The sequence below is a fragment of the Salvia miltiorrhiza genome, chromosome 2 (genome assembly GCF_028751815.1).
Source record: "Salvia miltiorrhiza cultivar Shanhuang (shh) chromosome 2, IMPLAD_Smil_shh, whole genome shotgun sequence".
Lineage (NCBI taxonomy): Eukaryota > Viridiplantae > Streptophyta > Magnoliopsida > Lamiales > Lamiaceae > Salvia > Salvia miltiorrhiza.
The window spans coordinates 14,257,391-14,283,721 of NC_080388.1; the positions used below are offsets into that span (position 1 = coordinate 14,257,391).

The window sequence follows — 26,331 nt, forward strand, 5'->3', positions numbered from 1 at the left end:
TCTTGAAGATCCACTTAAGTCCAATGACTTTTCCATCTGTGGGTCGATCCACAAGAATCCAAACACCATTTCTTGTGAACTCATTCAGTTCTTCAAGCATAGCCGTTACCCAATGAGTAGACTTGAGTGCCTCTTCTGCATCTCTTGGTTCATCATCTGCTAGGTAACAACTGAAATGTTCATCTTCACTGATGCAGTTATCATTAATGTGGAAGACGAAGTTGCACATTGATCTTTGTGTTTTTACACCTTGAGATGGTTTGCCAATGATATTATCCTTAGAATGTCGGTCGAACCATTTTGTATATTTCCTGGTCTCTTCTGGAGAGGGAGGTGGTTCTTCAGTGAGGATAGATCGTGGTCCTTCAGTTGCCAACTGAAGCTCAGTGGGAGCTTCAGTTCCAACTGTGTAACACCCCGTATTTTTACCCTATGATTGATAGGATCAAGATACTATTGTGAGCACTGAGATATTAGCAGTAGCTTAAGACTAAGATGAAGTTTCTCAATAGATTGTGATATGAGTATTCTAGAATTCTAATGATGGAACTAGTGAATGAATTACTTTGAGAGAATGAGTTTTGATAGAGATGCTGATTGAAATGGGATGAGGATATAGATTCTATTTTCGATAGAGGAAGCATAATTATTTTGAGATGGTCTAGAGTGTAGAGTTTAAGAGGATACTCAACTAGAAATAGAGTCGATGAGAGTAAGTGAGAATCACAATAGAGAAGAGTTGAAATAGTGAGATGATTGAGTTGACGTTAGATTTTCACCGACGTTAGGATTTCACCGATTTAGATTGAGTAAGAATATTTAAATGACTTTTATGTGACCTACTTGATATATGTGTGACTATGATTAAATGAATATGATTTCCTTGAGTATTATAGCACACGAGATTAATTTTAAAACGAGTAACCAATGAGATATATTTTAATCGGTGAATAATTAAATCGAGTTAAAATTCCTAATGGAATTTCTCGGAATTAAGTTTTCTAAGATAGATGAGGAGTGAATTATGTGTGCATTAATTATTATTATAATTATTTTTAGCCACACAATTATTTGATGTTGGGTAATGATTTTATTATGAGACATGTACCTTAAATTATTTTTACTACCCTATACTACACACTTTTGGTACATGATTATATGGAAGCATGTGAGATACATGATTATTATATATTAAAGAAAAAAAAGGGCTGGTTATACGCCGTCGCCGTAAGCACCCCCACTGCCTACCAAAAGACCGCACAGCGCCAAACTCTGCTCTGGTCTCTGCTCAGGCCTTGGAGCTTCTCTGCTCTGCCTCTGAGTTGTTCTGCTCTGATCTGCTCTGACCTTTGAGCTACTATGCTCTGGTCTCTGCTCTGGTCTGAGCTACTCTGCTCTGGCATCTGAGTTGTTATGCTCTGATCTGCTCTGACCTTTGAGCTACTATGCTCTGGTCTCTGCTCTGGTCTGAGATACTCTGCTCTGGCCTCTGAGCTGTTCCGGTGTCTGCTCTGACATCTGAGTTGTTCTGCTCTGGTCTCTGCCTCTGAGTTGTTCATCTCTGGTCTCCACTAGCTAATTTAAGCATGTGTAGCAATTAATTAAATATTATAAGATATGCTTGGAGGCTAAGCAAATGACTTAAATAAAATAAATTATTTCTCTTTCTCTCCCCAAATGTACCGTCCCCTCTCACCCTCTTTCTCTCTCAATTCTTCATCATCCTCCATTGATGATCATGTGCAAAGCTTCATAGATCATTTCTATACCATAATCTTCCATTAAAACAAGCTCTAAACACCTATTAACCTTGTATTAAGAGCAACTTTGGAGGGATTCTAAAGCTTGAAGTCAAGAGGAGGATTTTATTTTTTTCTACTCAAGAATCATTGAGTAAGTATTAGATTTACATAGATCTAGTTATATTTGAGTTAGATATGAGTATATATTGATAGATCAAGCAAGAAAACATCACCCACTTCATTCTTGTAATTTTTGAAAATTAGGGTTCATACCCCTTCAAAAAAATGTCATCATCTAATCTTAAATTAAGATTATATTCATGCTATTGAGATCCTATGCAAAGAATGAATTTATCTTGATATATGATTTTTTTTTTAAGTGTTTGTTTATATGATTTTGGGAAGTTTAAAGTTCATGGATTGATTGATGATTTGATCATGGTTATGAGCTTGTGAGTTTGTTGGGATGATATTTGATGGACTAAAATGATGATTAGAGGTGATTGATGAAGATTTCAATGAATTATTTTGATGAGAAATAGGGTATAGTTGGCTATATGCTTAAGTTGGCAAATTGATGAGTTAATTTGGCAAGCTTGGAAAAAGCTACTGACTTGATGAATTTCGACGGGGTTTTTGATACCCAAAAATCTTGAAACTTTTATGGTGAGTATATATGAGTGTTATGAACGTAATTATAAAATTTCATTTTATTTGGACATCGTTTACTATCCTTTTAAAATGCAAAACACCAACTGCAGCTTTCTACCGAAAATTGCGAAGAACAGACCTTAGAGTCACCCGTCTCAGTAGCTTCCCCTAACGTTTTTCCTTCCAAATGTTTATGGTAAAGCTATTAATGTGTTATATAGCTACCCACAAAATTTCAAGTCATTTCAGCAATGTTTACTATTTTTCAAAAATCAAAACCTCCGGTTGCATAAAACTACTAAATATGGTAGACTGTGGGAGAACGGCCATATCTCTTAAACCACTTGGAGTTTTTCAACCTACTTTTTTTTAAATAAAACTAGACTCAAAGAAATTTCCATTTGTATGAGTCTCGAACCCAGGAAAGGTCCGAAGAGAAACAGTTTATTCTCTTAAGTTAAGGCAGTGCAGAAAGAGAGATTGAATAAAATTTTGATTTTGATCGAGATGAGATAGAAGTTAAATATGAAAATATGAAGCTTTGTGAAAATAAAATGAGCCTATATATGAGATATGAGACGAAAATAATCACCTCTAAAAATTTTGAGAAGTGGTCGAATATATGCCAAGGGAAGGGGGATAGATTTTGATTATTCTTGAATCATTTGAAACCGTAATTGTGCTCTTGTGTATTTTGTGAGCTTAAAACGGATTTATGAGAATTTTCCAACAATGAAATCTCGAGTTTAGTTTGTTAAAAATATTATAAAATAATATTATTTAGTTATGTGAATTATTTTTGAAAAATCAAATTAATAATGTTTTATAAAATATCTTTGGCTTTCTAAATAAAAATTTTGGGAATTTTTCCACAGCTAAATTTTTCTGATTTTGCAAAAATGAGTTGTGTATGTGATTGCTATGTGCTTTTGGATTGTTTATCTATGAGTTGTTCCTTGACAGAGTTTAGACCTAAATTAGGTGATAAGTTGAGAATAGAATAGTGATTACTTAGAAAGTGTTTACGATATGAGATCGAGTGAGACGGAGTGTAGAAATGAGAAGTGATGGAATGTTACTAAGATAGAATGATATTCTTAGTAAGGAAGTTTCTGACCGATTCCTTTTGTTTTACCCCATGGACTATATCCGACGTTGATGATATCTGAAGATACGAGCAGAGGACAGAAGTGAGTTCACCCCGAGCGCTACGAGAGTAACCAAGGACATCAGGTGGGCATTATTTTTACTATACATATGTAGAGATGCCCTGCGTATCGTAGGCCTCTTATACAAAATGAAGTAAATTACATGAGTTAACTGTTAAATTTCAGTTTGATGAAAATTATTACTGATGATGATGTTTATGAGTTTGATAAATAATTTGAGATTTATTGATGTTGAACTAATTGACTTGCCGAGTTTTGATGACGATGAGCCTGTATGTCACCCTCTACTGATGAGATGAATTTGGGTCCTGCCACAAGCGGGATTGTGTACACAGAGGAGACTGTGAGCCGTCTTTCGGGTCGGCCGGTCAGAGGTGATTGTGAGCTGTCCTTCGAGTTGGCCGGCCACGGTACTTGAGAATGAGGCCTACTTCTCAGTACCTTTAATGATGATGATTTGTAGATGTGGTACATACATAACGAGAATTTTGACCGGTCATTTATTTATGATGTTTATGATTGTTAACTGGTTACACGGGTTCTTTTGAGTAAAATCCCCGTGTATTTCTTATGTGGCAAGTTCAATCTATAGCTCTAAGAGCTAGTTTTCATTAATTTTCGGCATATGTCCACTGAGTATTCTGTACTCAGCCCTGCATATATTTCTAAACGTGCAGGATAAGCGAGGAGGGAGATTGGACTGGTGTTGGCAGGAATTTTGTTTTGGATGATCTTCCTTATACCGTAATTATATTCCTTGCGGTAACATCAAAATGTTGAAATTATTCTGGGCTTAATCAAGAAATTTACTCTCGGCTATATGTCTTCATACATATAGTCTGTTCGCATTTTGCTGCGATACTCTGTATATCCTGAGTCTTTGTGAGTAATTAGCTATGTCTGCTTTGTAAAGGTTGACAAGAATCTCGATGATTTAAAAGTTATAAAGCTAATAATTTCTACACTGACGATGATGTCATCTTTCTTTGATTTATCACGTTTCAGTGATTGCTTCCTCTCGACGTTCAATCTAGTTTTCCCTTTCTACCTTATTAATTTATTTAGTCGTATCGATACCTGGTCTACGCTATCACTGGCTAGGCGTCGGGCTGCGACAAACTGGTTAGGGACAACTTGTGGTGTAGTTCCCCCTTGACTGATACCTTCTGCTCGCTTATCAGTCGGTTCTCCAATTGACTCCGATATCTTTTGATACTGTATTTTATCTCCATCTTCTTGTTGATGAGCTCACTCTTTCACACTTGTTCTCCATTGATTTGATGTCATCTGGCTGTTCTTCCTCCTTATCTTCTGGTGATCTTACTGTTCTACCAGCTTCAGTCTCTGAAGGTTTTTATTTTCCTTCTTTCCCTCTTTTTGGCAACATCAAAAAGGAAAAATGACTGATGTTGGAAGCACTGATCAGTCAATACTCAACTCCATTTCTCAGAAGCTCGTGAGAAGGTTTGATATAAGTTTGAGCAGATGAGATTCAGAAGAGGGAAGCGCCAGTGGTTGAGGGAGATGATGAGGGAGAAGGGGAAGAAGAGGGTTTGTGGAGATGAAGGTAGGGGATATGGGTAAGTATGTAGAGCTCTTGGGAATAGAACTATGATAAAGCGGCTCTACATATGGACCTTAGGGTTGGAAAAGGGTTTAAGAGAGAGGAAGATGGAGAGTATGTGGGTGGGTATGCTGAGCCTTTTGTGAAAGAAGTCGAGTAAATTGTGGCACAGCATACCGACATGGAGAAGTCTCAGGATCAATTGTCATCGACGTCTCCAAGCATGGGATAGGTGTGAGAGGGGAATATCGAATCAATGATAGTCGTGAGGACTAACACAGTCGATTCACCTGTATTAGGTCTATGTTGAGAAGACCGTGTGCGGCGATGGACGCCGGTAGACAACGAGGGAAAGCTCGCTATTGTTGATGTTATGGGAGGTATGTGTTGGATTTGTATACTGAAAGTAAGAACTTTTATGCTTCTATACAATGATTTCTAAGTTCACTATCTTATCTCCGATCTGAACTGTCCATAATTACATATGAATGTCCTATTATCTCTATATAAGTAGATTATATGGTGTGTTGTAGATCACAGAAGACCATATAATTGGAATAACATTATGAGATATAAAATTAATCTGTATTAGGTGACCGTATCTGGTATAGGATGATAACATCCCCTTAAGGAGCTCAAAATGTTTATTGCACTAAACCTTGCAGGTTGATTAAGTTCACGTGCAATAATAATGTTGAGTGGTACTACTTAAGGATTAATAAGAAATTAATTAATATAAGCTGTCAGAAGCTTTAATTAATTAATGGATGTTAGATATCTTAAATACGGGGGTTTGATAAGTCTAAAATACAAGCCCCGACTCATCATCGGCAATAAAGGGTAAGTCAATATTGATTCTCTTGTGGAATGAATTAATATTTATGAATTAATTGTGATCTGGGCTGATCATAAGAATTAATTCATTTGAGGCCCATCTTTATTCCTTGTATTTGATCTCTGGGCTGGCCCAAAGACTCCTGAGCCCAGTAGGAGAAAAATAACTTAATTCATAAGCTTGATCCATATCCTGTATTTATAATTATAAATACAGTTCAGCTCTCATATTAGAATACACTAGACGTAAAATTAAATTACAGAGAATTAGGTTTCTGTGAGAGTCCTAGGATCGTCGTCCATCCGACGTCGGAGATTGAGCGGGATACAGTCCAGAAGATCAGATTGAGCGGGATACAGTCCAGAAGATCAGAGCTGGAGTCAGATTTTTGCAGGAAATTAAGTTCTGGCAGTCTCCGTAGAATAGCCATAACATCATGTATAGAGCTCGGATTAAGGCGAAATAGGCGGCCACGGAAAGCTCTTTCGAAGACGAAGAAGTTTTATTTCTGCGAAAAATATGATTGAAGTTGAATGACCTGTTCAGTGACGAATTGATGAATTCTTAGGAATTCTTCAGGTATTTCTGAACTCCTCGGTGCAGTATTTAAATTAATAGGAGCATGCTAGCTTTAATCCATGTATGGTGAATTAAGATAATCCAAGAGACGGTCCTCGAACAAATCGAGTATTAATTAAGTTTAATATTCCTTCAATTGGTATCAGAGCCCGGATTAGTTTTCTTGGCTCTGTCTGATAATTCGTGTTCAATTAATATGTGCATGTTTTTATTTAATTAATTGTGTTTGTTCTTCGTGGCTTGTTGATTCGTGGGATACGTTATTTTGACCCTGTATTCGTTGTTAGATTAGAATTTCAATTGTAATTATTTTTCGGTTGTAATCTGTAATGTTGGAACGAGCCTAAGAACGATCAACAACAAAAAACGAGATGATTCATAATGTTGGATGCGGCACCGAATTCCGGTGAGCTCTGCCTCACCTCCGGCGGGAGTGAATAGCAGCAGTGTTCTGCCGTAATTCATGCACAGGAATAGAGCAGATCGAGCTCAGGCAAACGCCACTCCTCAGTGTCGATCTGTTCGACGGCTGTATGTTGTCCGACGACGGTAGGTACTCCTTTTTGTTTTTGCCTAGGCATCGGCGGTTGGGGATGCTCCGGTATCCCTTACCAGCACGATAGCATTCCTATAGCGCAGTAGGAGGTCGCCGGCGAGGCCGCAGGGCTCTGAATCAGGGCGATCGGTGGAAGTGATGGCGTGTAGAGTAGCTGCAGATCGAGTTAATGCCGAGGGATCGACGGTCGGGCTGGCGTGTGGCGGCGTCGCTCTAGGGGGTGAAACCCTAGGCTAGGCGGCGCGTTTTTTCTGAACCAGAAATCCTAATTGCGAACCGGATTAGAGTGACAGGTCCGCGGGTCAAAAAGGCGGGTCTGGATCCAGGTATTGCACTGGTTCGCGGGTCCAGGTCGCTCTTCACGGGTTTGAGCCCAAGAACGAATGGGCTTGCACGTTTTTGGGCCGTTTTGGGTGGTTTTTGAGCTATGTTTGCTCATTTTTTTTATTCTTTTCTTTTTTTTACTCCCTCCGTTCCAATATTGTTGGCCACATTTCCTTTTTAGTTTGTCCCACTATTGTTGGCCACTTTCCTAAAATGGAAATATTTATCACATTCAATCTCTTACTTTATCACATTATCTCTCCTACTTTATCACTTTATTACATTCTCTCTCCTACTTTTTCACATTCTCTCTCATACTTTATCATTTCATTACCTTCTCTCTCATACTTTATCACCTTCTCTCTCCTATTTTATTACTTTTATATTATATTACCCACACACTTAAAATACTAATCTACAACTCCTTAATTCCCGTGCCGAAACCAAATGTGGCCAACAATATTGGGACGGAGGGAGTAATACATTAGAAAGGAATTTCACGAATGAGCCACGAAGAATTTTTTATTTTATTTTGTTTATTCTTTGCATGTCGTGGATGTTTTAATTATGCAAGAGCATGTAGTGGATGTTTAAGTGCTTTGGATATCGCTTTTATAGCATATCCAGTTTGTTAATATTTATTTATTAACTGCGCTTAGAGGAGCATGCTAAGTTTTATCGCATTTATTAAGCATGTTTTAGAATTTCTGCGAGCATGTTTTATATGTTGAATTCTAGAAAACCATGTTTAGGATTATGTGTCTTTTTCTGCATGATCAAACATTTTGAAAGAAAAAGACTAAGCAGTTTTATAATTTTATAGTTGATTAAAAATTATTTAGATTTCCACAAACGGTTTCACGATAAAGTGTTTGACAATGTGAGTAAATGTCCACACTACGTGGCTTACTTTACATTTGTTTTTCACGAGTTTGTCAAGTTGAGACTTCTAAACAAATATTTAATTCATTTAAGTAGTGGGAGTTATGCGGTAAACGTCCACACTGCGTGGCTTACTTGTATAATTTTTCACGAGTACTTTAGAGGATGGAATTAAATAAGATAACTAAGAAATTAAATTGAATGCTGCATGGTCCTAGTGAGTATGTCAATTTCAAGAATTTAATTTTTAAAGTTAGATTGTGGTTATTACTTAATAATTTTTATTCTTAAAATTATATAGACCTCCACAAGCGGTTTCTAGATAAAGTGATCGGTGTTCGCTATTTTATTTAACACGCCGCAAGTGTACGGGTGCAATTGTGTATAGTGGCAAACATGGTCGAATCCACAGAGACTGATTAGAACCAGTGCCTATCCTAGATTATTATTCCTCTATCTGGAAAATTGAAATTAAGAGTTTTGTTGTAAAGAACAAAATAAATAAACAGCAGGAAAGAAAACAAACCAAGTTGCGAAATAGAGAAACAGATAAGAGAAGATTTCCCAAGGCAAAGGATTCAACAAATTCTCCTAAATAACATGTTCAATTCAATTAATAAGACGATTCCTAAGGCAATCTCAAAACTAGTATATACCCACTCCCGTGGCATACAAACCGTTGATTACATGCAAGGCTACCGTCCCCGGATCACACTTCTAACATGCAACTCATAAAAGCTCATAGGATTAACGCCCTCACAAATATCAATTCCCTTTATAATTAAATATATGTGTTCTATGTTCTTAGTTCATGTAATAATTATCATCTCCCGATATCAAATTAAAACCTATGATTATGCTAAATTGGTGGCCAATCAATAAAGCAAACAATTATAATAAGAACATAAAAAGGAATAACAGTCTCAATTAATTGAATCAAACAGTTAGAAATTCAAATCATGTCTACTCCCTAAACCCTGGGAAAGAGGGATTCTAGCCACACATAGACATATGAACTGGAATACAAGTCCCAATAAAACAAATAAACATTCAACAAGAAAAACCGTAGTAAAATCGAGAATCTTCAGTCTTGCTCTTGCTCTATTCTCCGTCTCTCTCAACTCTCTGAAAAAGTAAAATATGATATAAAGTGATGAAAAAGGTCTGGAGAATAAGTTCTTGGGGAGTATTTATATGCCCTAGGTCAAGTAGAACTAAAAAATACCCCAAAATCGCGTACAAAGCTAAAAAATGGACTTTTGGGCAGAAACTCGGCTACGCGCGCGGCCGCGTCGCGCGGCCGCATGGCCACCCGCGCGAGCTCGCGGGGCCTCCTCGCGCGGCAGCATGGCTGGCCCGCGCGGTCCTCCAGCAACCTCTGCTCCGTCGCGCGGCCGTGGCATGCGGCCGCATGCTCGGACCGCGCAACCTCCAGCGCGTGCGCTCCGACCCGTAAACTTCCCGACGCTCGTTCTTGCTCTTCCGATGCCCGATTTGAGCCCCATTCGTGCCTATGGACTCGTCTCTTCACGTACTTCTCTTTATTATCATCGAACGCGAGTCTAAAACCTGTAAAAACAGCACGAACACGGACGAGTAGTCTATTCCACAAAACTAAGCAAATCGAAACAAAGACATTCAATAACTCAATAAGCGAGAATAACGCGATAAAGGAGTGAAAAATGCATGTAAATTAATCGGCAATATGAGTAAACGTCCACACAGCGTGGCTTACTTCACATATATTTTTCACCAGTTTGTCGGTGTGAGACTTCTAAATAAAATATTTAATTCATTTAAGTAGTGGGAGTTATTCGGTAAACATCCACTCTGCGTGGCTTACTCGTGTAATTTTTCACAAGTACTTTAGAGGATGAGATTAAATAAGATAACTGAGAAATTGAATTGAAAGCGGCATGGTCCTAGTGAGTATGTCAATTTCGAGAATTTATTTTTCAAGGTTAGATTGTGGTTATTGCATAGATATCATATTAAGTACAACTCCCCGCGGAGTCCCTTCTTAAGTATGATATGGTCTAGTTAAAAGTCCAACCATTAATTTCATTTGTCAAAAGGTTAAATTGACATGGATTGAAATTAAACGACTAGGTGAATAGTCTGGTTGAAGGGTTCATGTCTAAACGACCACACTGCGTGGCTTACACATGAGATTCCTTGGGCAGTTGGAGGTTTCATCAATATTGTTTTATCAAAAGGTTTCAATATTGTTGTTACGAATTATGTGCTTTTATGTTCAGTTTTTCAGATATGTCTATGTCTCCTATTGTTTATTATTCTTACACTTTAATCGGTTTATATATACATGGAAACACAATTTGAAGTTTATCTTCATCATGAACTAGCACAATTTTTTTTTGTGATTCTTACTACTCCATGTTCTGTTTGTCCGAATGATGAGTTAATTGATGGGAAAAAGAAATTGCATAAAAGGTGACATAAGACGAATGATGTAGTTATATGCTATATTATGAGAATAATGTCACGAATCTTGCAGCTCTAACATCAGGGCATGGACGATGCTCTTAGCATCATGCTGAATCTCAAGAAAGCATTCAGAGAGTCGGACCGAGCTGCTCATTTAAATTTGATAAGAGTAATCTTGTTATTTTTACGAGCGAGCATAGCTTAGTGCACGAGCATATCATGCATATGGCAAACTTGTTTGACGGACTGTACTTGCTCAGTGGGAGTATCAACGGTGAGGTAAAAGTCGATATTATCCTGAACTCTCTTCCCGAGTCTTTTAATTAAGAACTTCCGCCTCAACGCTGTTATGAGCAAGAAAGATAATACTCTTTTCGAGTTGCTGAAGGCTCTAGTTGTGGCTAAGAAAGTTGTGGGAAAGAGATGTGCAAGCACTTGTTATTGCCAAAAGGGGGGCCATCTTCTTCGTTGAAAGACGGGAAGAAGAAGGGTCCAAGGGGCAAGAAAGATAAGGGAAATAGTGGGAGTAGTGGTGTGATAAGATTGAGTATTGGAGAATTTTTTCTTTCAATACTCAAGGCAAATGGTTAAGGTACTTCACTTGCTGTAGTAATTGAGATATGTCAGCTCATTTTCTACTCATTTGTGAGTAGTGGATAATGAGAGAAATTGATAATGATTGTTGCACCTTGCATGGTTGTTTGAGCTGACAAGGAAGTTGAGAAGTGATAAGAAGATTCTCTTCATAGGCAACGCGACAAAAGTCATAGTTGATGCAATTGGAGACTCGTCTTTATGTTCTAAAGACATAGTTTTGTTTTCGAGAGTTCCTTATCTTGTTCCAAAATTTTGAATAGATGGATATTATGTTATTTTTTATAGTGGCGTCTCTATCATAAGAAATGACAAAGTTTTCTATTCTGGTATTTTGAACATCTCTCTTTATACTATAACTTGTCTACATAATACCTTTATATTGCATGTACATCATCAAACAAAAGAGAGAGAAAAGTTAAGGCTAATCTCTCATAAGGATCTTACACATATACTGGTACCCTAAATTAGGTCACATCTATCTTAACAGGATCCAAAGGTTCGTGTCTAAATATTATGTTGGATTCAATCCGGGTTGTACGATTTGGAACCTGCAAATCTTGTATAGAGAAAAAGATGGAGACTTGGCCGTTCATGGCAAAGAGGATAAAGGGCCAATAATGTGTTAGGAATGATCTTTTTTGATTCATTGTCAGTGTTTGGGATTCCAACCCAGTTTACTACATTGTGTAATCCCTATATATGATGGTGTGGTGGAGAGAAGAAATAGTTCACTCTTGGAAAAATACATTCGATGATGAGTTATGCATCTTTGCAATTAGTCCTATAGAATTATAAGGTGGTTATTAGCAATGACATACGATTCTTAGATGTGAACTATGTGAATAATCATTCATCCAAGTCACATATTGTGCTTCAAGAAATTGAAGGCAATAGACAAGCGATTCCATAACCCAAGCCAAGTGTGCAAGGGTTTGTACCACAAGACACTGCACACACTGTTGACATATACATGCCACCACAACTCTATTGTAGTGGGAGGGTTGTGGGACAACCCAATCGATTTATGTTCTTGGGAGAATCTTTAGATTCGATCCATGATAGTGAATATAAGAAAATCGACATCTACTTGGAATTAGTGGGAGACGAGAATGATTATTCTTGGCACATCTCAATAGATTCAGTAATGCAATCCTTTAAGAATATGGGTGTATACTAGAAAATCTTGCTGCCAGAAGGCAATAAAGTCATAGGTTGCAAGTGAGTATACAAGATAATGATAAGTTCGAATGAGTAAGGTCGTAGCTTTTAAAGCTAAACTGGTGGCAAAAGGTTATACCCAGTGTGAGGGTATAGATTTTGATGATGTTATTTTGCCAGTTTTCTATGCTCAGGAATTCGAACCATATTACCCATAGCAGCTCACTTAAGGTTACGTGGGGGAAGAAGAGAAGCATCTCGTGTCATTGGTGATGTCGTTTACCTTGCATTTTATGTAGATAGTACCCTCCTAATTAGCGACAATATGGAGTTATTATCAGATATAAAGTAGTGGTTATCCGAAAAGTTTCAGATGACAGACTAAGGAGGTATAGTATACGTCTTTGTGATCAAGGTTATAAGGGATCACCAGAAAAAGATGTAGGGCTTATCTCGAGTGTCTTACATTGATACTGTGAATGCTCGTTTTAGTATGCATAACGCCAAGAAAGGATTGCAAACTTTTGAGCTATGGCGTTCCTTTATCTAAAGACATATGTCTTAAGATGCCTATTGAGGTTGATGAAATGAAGGCAATATTCTACGTTTCTGCAGTAGATAGCCTCATGTATGGATTGCTATGTACGAGATCTGATATTTGCTATGCAGTTAGCATGGTTGTAAGATATCAGTATAGTCCTAGTTAAGGTCATTGAAATATGGTAAATTATATTCTCAAGTACCTGACTAGAGAATAAAGATAGTTTACCAGTTAGACAGTTTAGTTCCTTTTGGATTATACAGTTTTGGATTTCCAGGCAGACCGGAGGAAAAGAAAATTACCTCGAGCTATGTGTTTTCCTTGGGATGTAAAAACCTTTTGGTTTGGCCACTACCTCCAAGATCTAAGAGTGATTTCTAGTTTGCGTGAGAGTATCACCTTCGTGATAACTCAAGTGCAGTTGCAAACTCTAAGGAATCCATGAACCACAAAGGGTGAAACACATTGGGAGTAAGTACCAAGTTATACGATTATTCGTAAATCGAGGTTATGTGCTCATAGAATGAAATAACGCATATTGGAGAAACTTACTAATTCTTTCACAAAAGGCTTATCGCAAATGATCATTGAAATGTGGGAATGCGATGGATGCCACCTACTTAGGAAACATTAAGTATAGGTGGGAGAAGTGTTAGGTGTTTAGTAAAATAGACACATTGTATACTAAAAGTTTGCTTTAGTATAAGTGGCAGATTGTTGGATTTGTATACTGAAAGCAAGAACTTTTATGCTTGTATACAATGATTCCTAAGTTCAATATCTTATCTCCGATCTGAATTGTCCATAATTACATATGAATGTCCCATTATCTCTATATAAGTAGATTATATGGTGTGTCGTAGATCACAGAAGACCATATAATTGGAATAACCTTATGAGATATAAAATTGATCACAGCCGAGACAACTCTAGGACGAGTTGTTGTTTTAGGCTGCAGTATAGATGGAAGTAGTTTGTCTTGACTACTTGTCTATATTGGTGCATGTAAACGTATTGATAGGATCATTGTGAGATGTATTCTTCTGTCTGACCTAAGTGAAGAATCAAGATCTCGGTGACTTAATGAGACCTAAATCCTAATAAGATTTCAGGTGTATATATAAATTTGTGTATCACTTTGACTTACTATGGGTCAGAGTTACATATTAACTTGAGTACTCTGTATCTTAGGTGATAGCAATTTATATATGACATTTGGTAATCTGTATTAGGTGACCGTATCCGGTATAGGATGATAAGATCCCCTTAAGGAGCTCAAAAGGTTTATTGCACTAAACCCTGCAGGTTGATTAAGTTCAGGTGCAATAATAATGTTGAGTGGTACTACTTAAGGATTAATAAGAAATTAATTAATATAAGCTGTTAGAAGCTTTAATTAATTAATGGATGTTGGATATCTTAAATACGGGGGTTCGATAAGTCTAAAATACAAGCCCCGACTCATCATCGGCAATAAAGGGGTAAGTCAATATTGATTCTCTAGTGGAATGAATTAATATTTATGAATTAATTGTGATCTGGGCTTATCATAAAAATTAATTCATTTGAGGCCCATCTTTATTCCTTGTATATGATCCCCGGGCTGGCCCAAAGACTCCTGAGCCCAGTAGGAGAAAAATAACCTAATTCATAAGCCTGGCCCATATCCTGTATTTATAATTATAAATACAGTTCAGCTCTCAGACATAATACCGTAGACGTAAAATTAAATTACAGAGAATTAGGTTTTCTGTGAGAGTTGAGCGGCGCATGTTGAGTGGAATTTTTCTTCGGGGAATCTCCGAGGATCGTTGTCCATCTGACGTCGGAGATTGAGCGGGATACAGTCCACAAGATCAGAGCTGGAGTCAGATTTTCACAGGAAATCCAGTTCTGGCAGTCTCTGTAGAACAGCCATAACTTCCTGTACAGAGCTTGGATTAAGGCAAAACATGTGGCCACAGAAAGCTCTTTCGAAGACGAAGAAGTCGTATTTCTGTGAAAAATATGATTGGAGGATGTTTGAGGCTTCAAACGAAGGGTTTAAGTTGACTGACCTGTTCAGTGATTGATGAATTCTTAAGAATACTTCAGGTATTTCTGAACTCCTCGGTGTAGTATTTAAATTAATAGGATCATGCTAGGTTTAATCGATGTATGGTGAATTGAGATAATTCAAGAGACGATCATCGGGCAAATCGAGTATTAATTAAGTTTAATATTCCTTCAGTATGCAAGATACATGAGGTGATTTTGTAGACCATTTGAAGTAACCATTGACATTTGTTACTTTAAATTCTGTCCTCCCGAAGCATGAGGGCTTCTTTATGCCGTGCATTATGATGGAAGACACCTTAATCTCTGGAAACAAGTGAGAAAAGAGATGAGTTTGACTTTGGCTCTTAGTCGGAGTTTGAAGCATGACTTCATTCCATTTGAATGGTCTTCTAAAGATCAAGGCGGCTAGTGCCATTTTCTTCCTGAGATTTCCCATTATTGAGAGAGATTCTGTAAAGAGAGATTTTCTCACAGAGATGTCTGTGGAAGTAGGTTAGTTGAGATGTGAAAATAATGCAAGACCAAGGTGCACATTTATAGCAAAACCAAAATACAAAGACTAATCAATTTTTGTGCCTTGGAGAAGGTTAATGCAGATTTTCACATCCGCCGTCACTTGAGGATGTTGAGAGAGTCTCAAAAAGAGTAAGAATATAATCTCCAATTCTAGTCAGATCAGTAAGGTCTTATTGTGGAGGCATGTGATTTGTTCAGAGAAAGGACTATTTTGATTATGGATTTTCTTCTAATTTCCAACACCCCAACAGATAGTAGATAACAAACTCAAGTAACTGATGCTAGCGCATTGGATGAATATTCAGCAGGCATAGATAATTACAGCTATTGAGCATAATTAACTGTTGATGGTTTCGAATTGACATAGGCGGTTTCGATTTGACTATTAAATCTGATTAAGGAGAATTTTCGCGTCTGCATTAAGTATCTGTCTAAATCGTGAGCCTAAAAAGGTGGAGCAAGTTAATACGTGCTGACATGGGTGAACAGTAGAAATATTTTGAAAATCTTTTTATCCGAAAAGTTGTAAAAAGGGCGGGTTAAAATTCGCACTTTTAGTTGAAAATATATCTTTCAACATTACTACAACTACACATAGGATATTTGGAATACAAACACTTACTTGTCGACTGAATGTTGTAATCAATCGATACCTCTTATGAAATTCTTGGTGGTTTTTTCTGGTTTCCCCTTAACTGATGACGGGGTAAATTTGGCTGATGATTGTTCAGTTGCAATTACTGAACATTATTTCAGTTGAAGAACTTCTTTAGATGACTGATAGATACAGCTGGTAGATTTAACTTTCATTTCTGATCCTTTAGTTGCATTTCTGACATCTTCTGAAGTGGTTCTTGATCAGCTCATTTTTCTTCAGATTTGATTAAACTTGGCTTCTGATGGAGCTTTCGTCTTCCAGCTAAATGACTGTGTGTGAATGGACTTGGTGCAATTTGCTTCCTCATTCCTTTGTCTATCCTTGATTATTGAACATCCCTTCAAGTAAAAGAGCAATCTTATCTGGATGACAATACTACGAGAAATCCATTAGATGTGAAATCATTAGAGCAGAGAAATCCATTGGTCAGCATTATAGAAACAGAGATATGCACAGATACTGAAAATAAAAGCAAGTAAGAACACAAGAGATTTTTACGTGGTTCGGAAGACAACGTTCTTACATCCATGGTCAGATGATCAATCTGATGAATATTCTGGACATATGCTTACGGGTGCATAGAAAACCTAGCCACGATGCTTACGGGTGCAACGCAAACCTAACTGCAATGCTTACGGGTGCAAAGCGACCTGTACTGATAAGGAAAACACCTTACAGCAACCAACTCACTGAGTTGGATTTTAATACTTAGTTTGCAGGTGCTATGCAACCTAACGGTTTAGTTTACTGGTACTAAACAACCACTGAGCTCGGTCTAAGTCTCAAGCTCGATTACAAACACTCTTCTCGCTCTTTTGAAAAGAGGTATTGTAATATACCAACTAGGATTACTGAGTACAGAATCTCAAGTAATCAGTAACTAGGCTAATGATCTATCTATGTGAATTTCCTAGTTATACTAAGAGATTTTAGGTAATTAGTAGAACTGATTTTACAACAGTGAGATAATCTCTTCATCGATTCAATGCTTAAGGAATATTGAGCTCTATTTGATTTTCTGTTGTAGCTTTGGCATTTTAGGATTGAATCAGAACCTTCTATTTTCTTCTCTTCACCTCTCTCGTCTCACGCATTTCTTGAGAGATCATATGAGCTATTTATAGGCGTCTCTGATGAATAGATCCGTTGGCAGAGATCTTCTTCTTCAAATCCTACCGTTGGAGATAACGTCTTTAAACTTGCTCAGGTACTGAATATGACATTCTTCTTAGATGATATATTAAATGTTGTTGCATAAGCATTTAATGTAAGTGAGTGTGCTTCTGTCCTTTGCTTGACCAGTCGTCGACTTTAGTTCAGTCGACCAACATAATCTCAGTATCTTCCTTCAGTTATTCAGTTTTGCAGTTGAGTTTTGATCTTCGAAAGCTTCAGTTGTAGTTTCTTCAGTCGCTTCTTTCTCTTGCAATCTTCAGTCAAGATATTAAAGTTAAGGGTTTTGGTATCATCAAAACTAGGATGGATATTTCTTCCAATTTCCAACACTATTGCTTGTTGTGAATTCAAATTTAAAATTTGAATTCACAACTAGTTGTTTCGGTTGTGAATTCAAACTTTAAAATTCAAATTCACGACTACTTGAATTCTCAACCAAAATAAATCATGGTTGTGAATTCAAGTTTGAAAGCTCGAATTCACAACTAGTTGTTTTTGTTGTGAATTCAAACTTTAAAATATAAATTCACAACTACTTGAATTCACAATCAAAATAAATCCTGGTTCGAGTTTTAAAGCTCGAACTCACAACTAGTTGTTTTGGTTGTGAATTTTTGAATTCACAACCAGTTTGATGAATTCACAGCTGAATTGCTAGTGTTAGTTGTGAATTCGAGTTTTAAATCTTGAATTCACAACCAACTCTATTGCTAGTTGTGAATTCACAACTAATGTTTTTAGTTGTGAATTCAAACTTTAAAACTCAAATTCACAACTACTTGAATTCACAACCAAAATAAATTCTGGTTCTGCATTCGACTGGTTGTGAATTCACAACAAAAAAATTTTGGTTGTGAAATGCAGGAATTTATTAAAGGGTAGTGTTTGAAGGGGTAAAATGGTAAGTGTGGGTATTTTTTAAAGTTTTTTATGTTGGTGGGTAATTTTTAATTTTACTAAAAGAGATAGGCTATTTTCAAAATCCACTCTTGGCTATTTTCAAAATCCACTCTTAATTAGAGTTATTTTAACATAATGAACAGATGAATTTTATTTTTGGGAGGAAATCTAAAATACCCACTTTTTGCAAACTACATTTCCCATGTACCCACTTTTTCAAAATGATTTGCCCCATACCCATTGTATTATTTTAATATTTCTTATGCTGAAAAAAGTTGTGCATAATGATTGGGCGTGTGATTTGCAGTGTGGATTTCCGTATACTGAGTGGATTCCGTTATTGTTTGCGCATAGTCAAAACTCTGCGCAATTAATATGCGCAGAGTTAATATTTGTGCGCATAGTTGACTTATACATAATTTTCGCATTGTTTTTATTACTATGCGGTGTAATATTTTGATTTCCGCAGTGTTTGCAAATTTGAATGCGCATTGTTTTAATAATTGGAGTTTAAAATTGAGATGCGCATAGTTAAATAATTGTTTATATTTTAATATTTTATAAATAATTTGAATGCGCATTATTTTATATTATTAAATTGAGGTTTATTATAAAAGAAAAAGACAAAAAATCCCTTGAGAGCACAAAACGCAGACTAAGGGCACGAAACTCGAAAAGAGATCGTTAAGCTAAGAAACCTGAAGACACTAGCAATCCCATAAATCAGGATAGTCGTCCATCTCATCTAACCAACGTCTATGTACTATATTATTCATTGCCCTCATGCTATCACTATTGCTACAATCAACTACAAAGTCCCTCGGCTTGTAGCCCATTTCCCCCGCATTCCTGAGGCGACCTTTTATGCTACCTTCCGGAACCGCTTGCATCGGCTCCCTTCCCATGCCCTTTCCCGTGCCCTTTGGGCGGCCACGTCCCCGCTTGGTTGTCTTGTCCGAGAGCATTTGCATCCCCTGACTAACCTGCTCTTCTAACCGACTAATGCGACTAGCAATATTGTCCGGGCCAAGAGCGGACAAATCCTTGTTACCTTCATGCGAAACACCCCCTCTTTTGTCCAAAGTTGGGTCACGTTCGAGAGCAACAGCTGTGTCGTCAATAATTGGGCTGTTCAAACCCGCGCCATCCGAAGCCTCCATCTCCAAAGTTTCCTCCACATCCGAGTCCTCCTCGTTAATGACCAAGTCACTATCTTTAATAATCACATATTTATCCCCCTGAACCGGAACTAAGATTTTTTCCAACAAATCCGGCCCAGATAAATGAACCCTGAAAGACGTTCCAGAAATAGGATCAACGCCCATATCCAAAACAGTCTCCGCATTATTATCCAAGTCAGGAGCCTGAAATGCATTCCGCGTCTCAACAACCTCTTTCTCAAGAACCGGAACAACAATCTATTTTTTTACCGCCTGTTCGGTAACCTTTGACCAAGCCGCAGCAGGTTTAGCATGAGTCTTCCCAAAAGTAGAAGCCATGTGAGCTTTAGGCTTAACCTTCTTGCTCTTGTTTTCATTATCAGTAGCAGACTCGATCAGAGCTTCTTTACTGTCCTGGCTGTCCTTCCGCTTAAGCTTTGTACACTTTTCCACCTGATGTCCAGTGATGCGGCAATTCGAGCAAAAGAAAGGCAATTGTTCATAGCTAAACTCGACATAGAAAGGATGTTCACAATCTATAAGCATCGATTCCTACAATGGCTGAGCGAGATCCACTTCAATTAGCACACGAATGAAATGGCCAACCTCTCCATGAGCTGATACACCATCAATTTTGATTGGAAAACCAATAATTCTAGCAATTGCTGTTATTACCTCAGGATCCCAAAACTCATTCGGAAGGTAATAAATCCGAACCCAAACTTGACATATCGAAGAGACTTCCTTGTAGGGATTGAAACATGGAACCCAATCGCGGAGGCGGATGGAACCCGCAGCCAGATCCCAAACAATTTTAGCTTTCACAAGTTTTTTATCTTCAAGAGTAGAGAATTTCATGGTGAAGAAACCCTTACCCAGAATGAGAAGCTTCCACTCTGACTGGATACCCCACAAATTGTTGAGTTCAAGCTTCAACTGATGTGTCGCCTGTGGCTTGCTTCCTTTCCGTAGTAATACCCTTCCAATAACAGAGAATTCGAATTCAGCAATACGTTTTTGATACATCTATTTCGGAATGGTGAGAGAGAACCCATCAGCGAGTTTCTCAGCCTTAAGAGCTGAGAATTTATGCGCTGGTAAATCTGGAGGTCGATCAACCCGTTGTGCATGATCGAGGCGTAGGAAACCCTACCCTCTGGTGGCGGCTACTTTGTGAAGTTAGGCACCGAAGTTGTTCCTTCAGACGGAATTTTAGAGGTAGTTCCAGATCCTGATGGATTATCCGACAAACAAACCTCGACAAGTTTCAAATTCCCCTGCTCCAAATCCCTCGGCTGTTGATTAAAGTTGTTTGAGATTTGTGGCAGGCGAAGGCTATCAGGTTTCTCAGGAAAGCCACGGGCTCCTGAAGCAGTCGGCGACAGAGAGGCAGCAGTCCTCTTTAGGTTAGCGGCGCCGGAGAGCGGCGTCGGCGAAAGATTATTGACCATGGCGGCTAGGGTTTTCGAGAACTAGAGAGAATTAGGGTCTGCATTTTTTCAGGTTCGACTGAATGCGCATTGTTTTATAAATATTTTAAAATTAAGATGCGCATTGTTTATATTGGTATGCGCATATAGTGTAATAAAAATTGAAAAATTCTTAAAAATTGAGATGCGCATATATTGTTAATAATTGAGATGTGCATATATTGTTAATAATTGAGATGCGCATATATTCTTAAAAATTGAGATGCGCATATATTGAGACGTGCATTGTAATTAAAATTGAGATGCGCATTGTTAACAAATAATTGAGATGCGCATAGTTAAATAATTGGTATGCGCATAGTCAAAATTAGAGTTTAAAAATAAGCTATCTTCCTAATGTACAAAAAATAGATTCACGCAAAGTACCCCAACTATGCGGATGAAATGGATAGAGAGATTGGGGGCAATTCAAATTCAAGACATAATAATGACAAATCTATCTACCCATAACTGTTCTCCATAAAATCGGTCAAATGAGAATGAATATTGTGTCAGCACACATATTAAAAGTAGAACATAGATATTGGAGTAGGAATCAGTGTACGGGGAAATTAATAAAATATTAACATGATCATGGAGTAAATTGTTTGAATAAAATGGGTATAGTCTAAATATCCTTTTACAAACTTGGGCACTTTTATATATTAGCACTTTCAGAATTTAAGTGAACTTTTAAAGGTTCAAACTTTAACTCTGTTTGCTGCTTTATTTCACATTTAAATTGAGAAACCCAAATTCATGTTGTGTAAAGATTTCCAGCCATTCAATTGAATCACACACTATACGAAATTCCAGCAACCAATTTCCCCACAGAGGAAATCCAGATTTTTGTATTCTAAGGTTTTGAAACAAATGACATTACAAAATCATGTGCATACCATCTATTCATATATATTTACATATGAAGCATGTCTGTTTTAAAAAGAAAATGAAGAAAGGAGGAGACTTGAGCTTTGTTTATGTTTGTCAAGTCTAGATTTTTGGTGTGTCGAGTCGGGTAGACGAGTGTGGTGGCTGTGTGAACTGAGTCGGGACGGCAGCGGTGCTGCTGTCGCCCGGCCACGGTGAGAGAGAGGGGTGGACCGGCTGGGTTTCCATAGAGGGAGGCCACGGCGCGGAGAGAGCAGAGTAGAGAGAGTCGGAGGCGGCGGCGGGCGGAGTTTTGAGGGAGAGGGGCGGACCGACGGTGGCTAACTTCCTATTGCTATGGCCGTCGGATATGTGGATGGCGCGACGGGAAACGAACGAGAGGATGGCGAGGACGGCGGTCGTGATGATCGTGGCGCTCTTCACCGGAGAAGAGGGCGGCGCCGTACCAAACTCTGGTGTGTGCGTCAGAGTGTGTGAGTTTGTTTACTGGTGTGTGCGTGTGTTTGATAAAGGGTAAGGGGAAGAAGGATCAAGAGGAATAGGGTTGAGGTGTTGGGCCATTAAGTTTAATTCTTTGGGCTGAGTGATTTTATTTAAATATGGGCTGCATTTTTAACTATGTCTGGGCTGCCCTTTTATTTAAATCTGGGCCTATGTCTTTTACCCAGTTGGGCTGCATTGTTTTTAAAGAAAATGAGTTACTCTTTTAAATTTTAAAGATTTGGGCTCTCAATTATTTTATTAAGTGGGCTTTGCAGATTGCATTAAAATAATTTGCACTTAAATTATTTAATTAAACTACTATTAGTTTCATTAATTATATCATAGAATAATTTGCTAATAATATAATTATTATTATGTGCATATTTTAAAAGAACACTTACTATATGCTAAGCATGACATGAAATTTGCATTTGCATAATGCAATAAAATTATTTATGATTTAATTGGTCTTATTTGTAAATTCAATTATTTAAGAAAAATCGAGTAAGGATATTGTTGATGTCCTTGACTCAAGGGTTAGTTTTCAATTATTTATTTATTAAATTTTGAAAACCTAGCTAAGTGAATCATAGATTATTAAGCACTTTCATGATGACTTAAGAGTAGATTCAAGAGACCTATTAAGATTATAAATTTCTTGTAGGCCTTGTGGATCGTGAGGACTAGCACTGCTATTCCGATTCAGAGTTAAGGTTAAACGACAGGCTTTGCCTAGTCAGGTGGGCTTATTTTCCAAATGTATAAAGTATGATTGAGTTATTAAGCTCCAAATGTTTCAATGAAATGCAAATTGTTTATTCAATAAACTGCAAACTGTTTATCCAATAAAATGTTTATGTGCACTCTGCTCTGTTTAAGGTTCGCAAAGTTAATCAATCGAGGTTCTCTTATGACCTAACACGGTGTTTGAGGATTGTGTACACTCGTTAGCTGACCTGGTGGGTTGATCTCCATCGGGCACTAACTAAGAGACGTTATAAGGGTGCTTGCTGGATGTGTTCCGAAGCATGTAATGTAAGGCCTGTCTAGGTAGCGTCCCGAGGTCAGTTCAACTTGTCTGAGTTACGTCCTCAGGGCAAGTGCAATGGGATAAATGGATCCGTCGATGGCTAAAAGGTTCGGGATCACAACGAGTAACGGAAAGGGAGTGTGACATGTGCGAACAAATGAAAGAAATTATTTTAACATGCTTAGAAGTTCTTTCAATTTAAAACCTTCTAAGTTATATCAAGTATGATTGGATAAACTGCTCTTACGAAAATATGAAATGTTTCAAAAAATGCATGCCCACTGAGTACGTTAGTACTTAGCCAAAAATATTTTCAAATATTTTCACGTTGGTTGGTTGGCCGGTGCTGACGGAACGGAGCTGAGGCTAGGGTTCAATTTCCTATTTAGACTTCCGCTATATCAATAACTCTTATACGTCTTTTATTTTCTCAACTTAAGACTTCTATACTATACTTTGAATGACTTCATGTTGAGCTTCAATTCACAACTCTTAGTTTTATGCTAATGAATGTCTACGGCTGAGCAAAACCAAACCGGAACCGCCAAACCGAACCAAACCGGGCGGTTCGGGTTCGATTTGAGAAAAACAGTTTGGTTTATAAACCGAACCCGCCCGATTTAAATATATTTAATAAATATTTATTTTTAAATAATTAATTAATAAATATTTAAAAATTAAATTTATAATTTTACACTTTACATTAAATTCAAAAGTACATAAGATTTTTATTCTGTGCTTGTTCTTTAATTTTTACAAACTCTTGATTGTAGAAGTAAATGGATTTATCTAGATGTGGTAATTTTTGCTTATTCATAGTACTTTAATTTTTGCTTATAGCTTTAAAAAAAAAAAAAAAAACGGTTTTGGCCAAACCGAACCGAAAATTTACGGTTCGGTTTGGTTCGGTTTTGACCAGTCAAACGGTTTGGTTTGGTTTGAAATTTTTTAGGCGGTTTGGGTTTCGGGTTGGGTATTTCGGTTCGGTTTCAACCCAACCCGCCCGAATGCTCACCCCTATGAATGTCGGTTATCAGAAGCATGAAACAAAACTTGTGATCCAAAAGGACTTAGCCCGACTTATTACCTTTTATTCAGGTTGTTCAGCAAGGATTTTACTCAAAATGGAAAATGAGCCTACTAGAGTGGGACGAAGGGAGTATATCATAGATAAAAAGCAAAAGGACCCATAATACAACATAAAAATTTAGATAATATTTGCTAATTAAACATACTAATTAATATAACTTCAATCTAGGATGATGGGGTTGTCTTCGTGGCGGCCGACGACATTTCTTCTGATAGGACCCTGGTTTTTCTTTCACCTTCACACCAGAAGTACCTTCGCCGAAATCTCGGTATTTTCTTTCTTCGAATGCCCTTTCCCAGAATCTGCCCAACACTCACAATATGGGACGTGTCTCACTGGCTTCACATTTTGTATACCGCAAAAATTTAAAAGCAGCCGATCCTCGTTAACATCCTCCATCACAAACACAAGTCCGTCCTTGACCTTCAATTTGAACTTCTTATAGTCCACCAAAGGCTTTATCGAAAAATATTTCTCCGAACTGGATGCCTTGTATGTAGTCTCGATCTCAGTCCGACCAATCACCAGTTTAGCAGTGAGAGTCTTCTTCTTGACCAATTTTCGAAGTTCGACGGGCAAACACTGAAACCACCACAATAAAACTCTGAAAAAATTAGCACCTTCAATTCGACTATGAAAACATAGGCATATATGTCATAATAACATACAACGTAGCAGGGCTGTTCAAGATGATGCTTCTTTAACCATACATCAAACAAGGACTTTCTTGTGAACAGTCTTCGTGCTCCCTCGACTGCACGCGTATGAAAAGCTGGAGGCACACCTTTCTTGTTACCGACCATTTCTTGTTTGAGGCGAGAGTTCCTACAATTAAATTGAACAAAGGCTTAGATTTCGAATCAACAAACAAAATTATTAATTCTACCACATGTTGTGTAAACCCAATCGCTGTCATACTTGTTGCTTACAACCCTAGAGTTTCCCCAGAATAACCAAAGGGCAAATGAAGAAAATAAATCGATAAGTTAGCAGTTACAATCATTTGATATGTTGAATAAAGTCGCATAAATAAAAAAAATCAAATCGTAAAGATATATGATGTGTTCTGCAGTCAATATACTTAATTATCAGTTTTTTAATTTTGTCTTTTTATAATATATATATATATATATATATATATATATATATATATATATATATATATATATATGTTTTATTTTCAATGTCATGATAGGTATCACTAATCATTTCTTGAAAATCAAAATATAAATCGAAGTTTTATTCTTAGAGTTATATTGTCATGACATGAAATACTAATCAATTCATGAAAATCAAAATATAACTCTAAGTATTATTCTTAGTGAATCATGACATTATAACTCTAAGAATAATACTTGGAGTTATATTTTGATTTTCATGAATTGATTAGTGAATCATGTCATGACATTATAACTCTAAGAATAATACTTGGAGTTATATTTTGATTTTCATGAATTGATTAGTATTTCATGTCATGACAATATAACTCTAAGAATAAAACTTAGATTTATATTTTGATTTTCAAGAAATGATTAGTGATACATATCATGACATTAAGAATAAAACATATATATATATATATATATATATATATAGGGGTGGGCTAGAATAAAAACACTCTTAAGTGTATAAAATATAAACGTTTTTTAATGTACGAATTTTATCCAACCGGGTTACGAATTCATCCAACATGGTTACGAATTGCGAAAAATAAATTTTTGTTACCCTTGGGATTCGAACTGAGGACCACGAATTCATCCAACAGAGTTACGAATCAACCGTAGATCTTGATGATCTAAGGGTTGAAAATCATTTATATTTTATACACTTAAGAGTGTTTTTATTCTAGCCCTCCCC

At 37.2% G+C, this 26,331-nt stretch overlaps 1 long non-coding RNA gene across 1 annotated transcript; it reads left to right on the plus strand.

The window, feature by feature from the left end:
* Positions 1-1,650: 1,650 nt before the first annotated feature.
* LOC131011306 (uncharacterized) lies at positions 1,651-4,530 on the plus strand. Its single transcript, XR_009096858.1, has 3 exons — positions 1,651-1,893; positions 3,565-3,626; positions 4,240-4,530. It is a non-coding gene; the product is annotated as an uncharacterized LOC131011306 (long non-coding RNA).
* Positions 4,531-26,331: the final 21,801 nt, after the last annotated feature.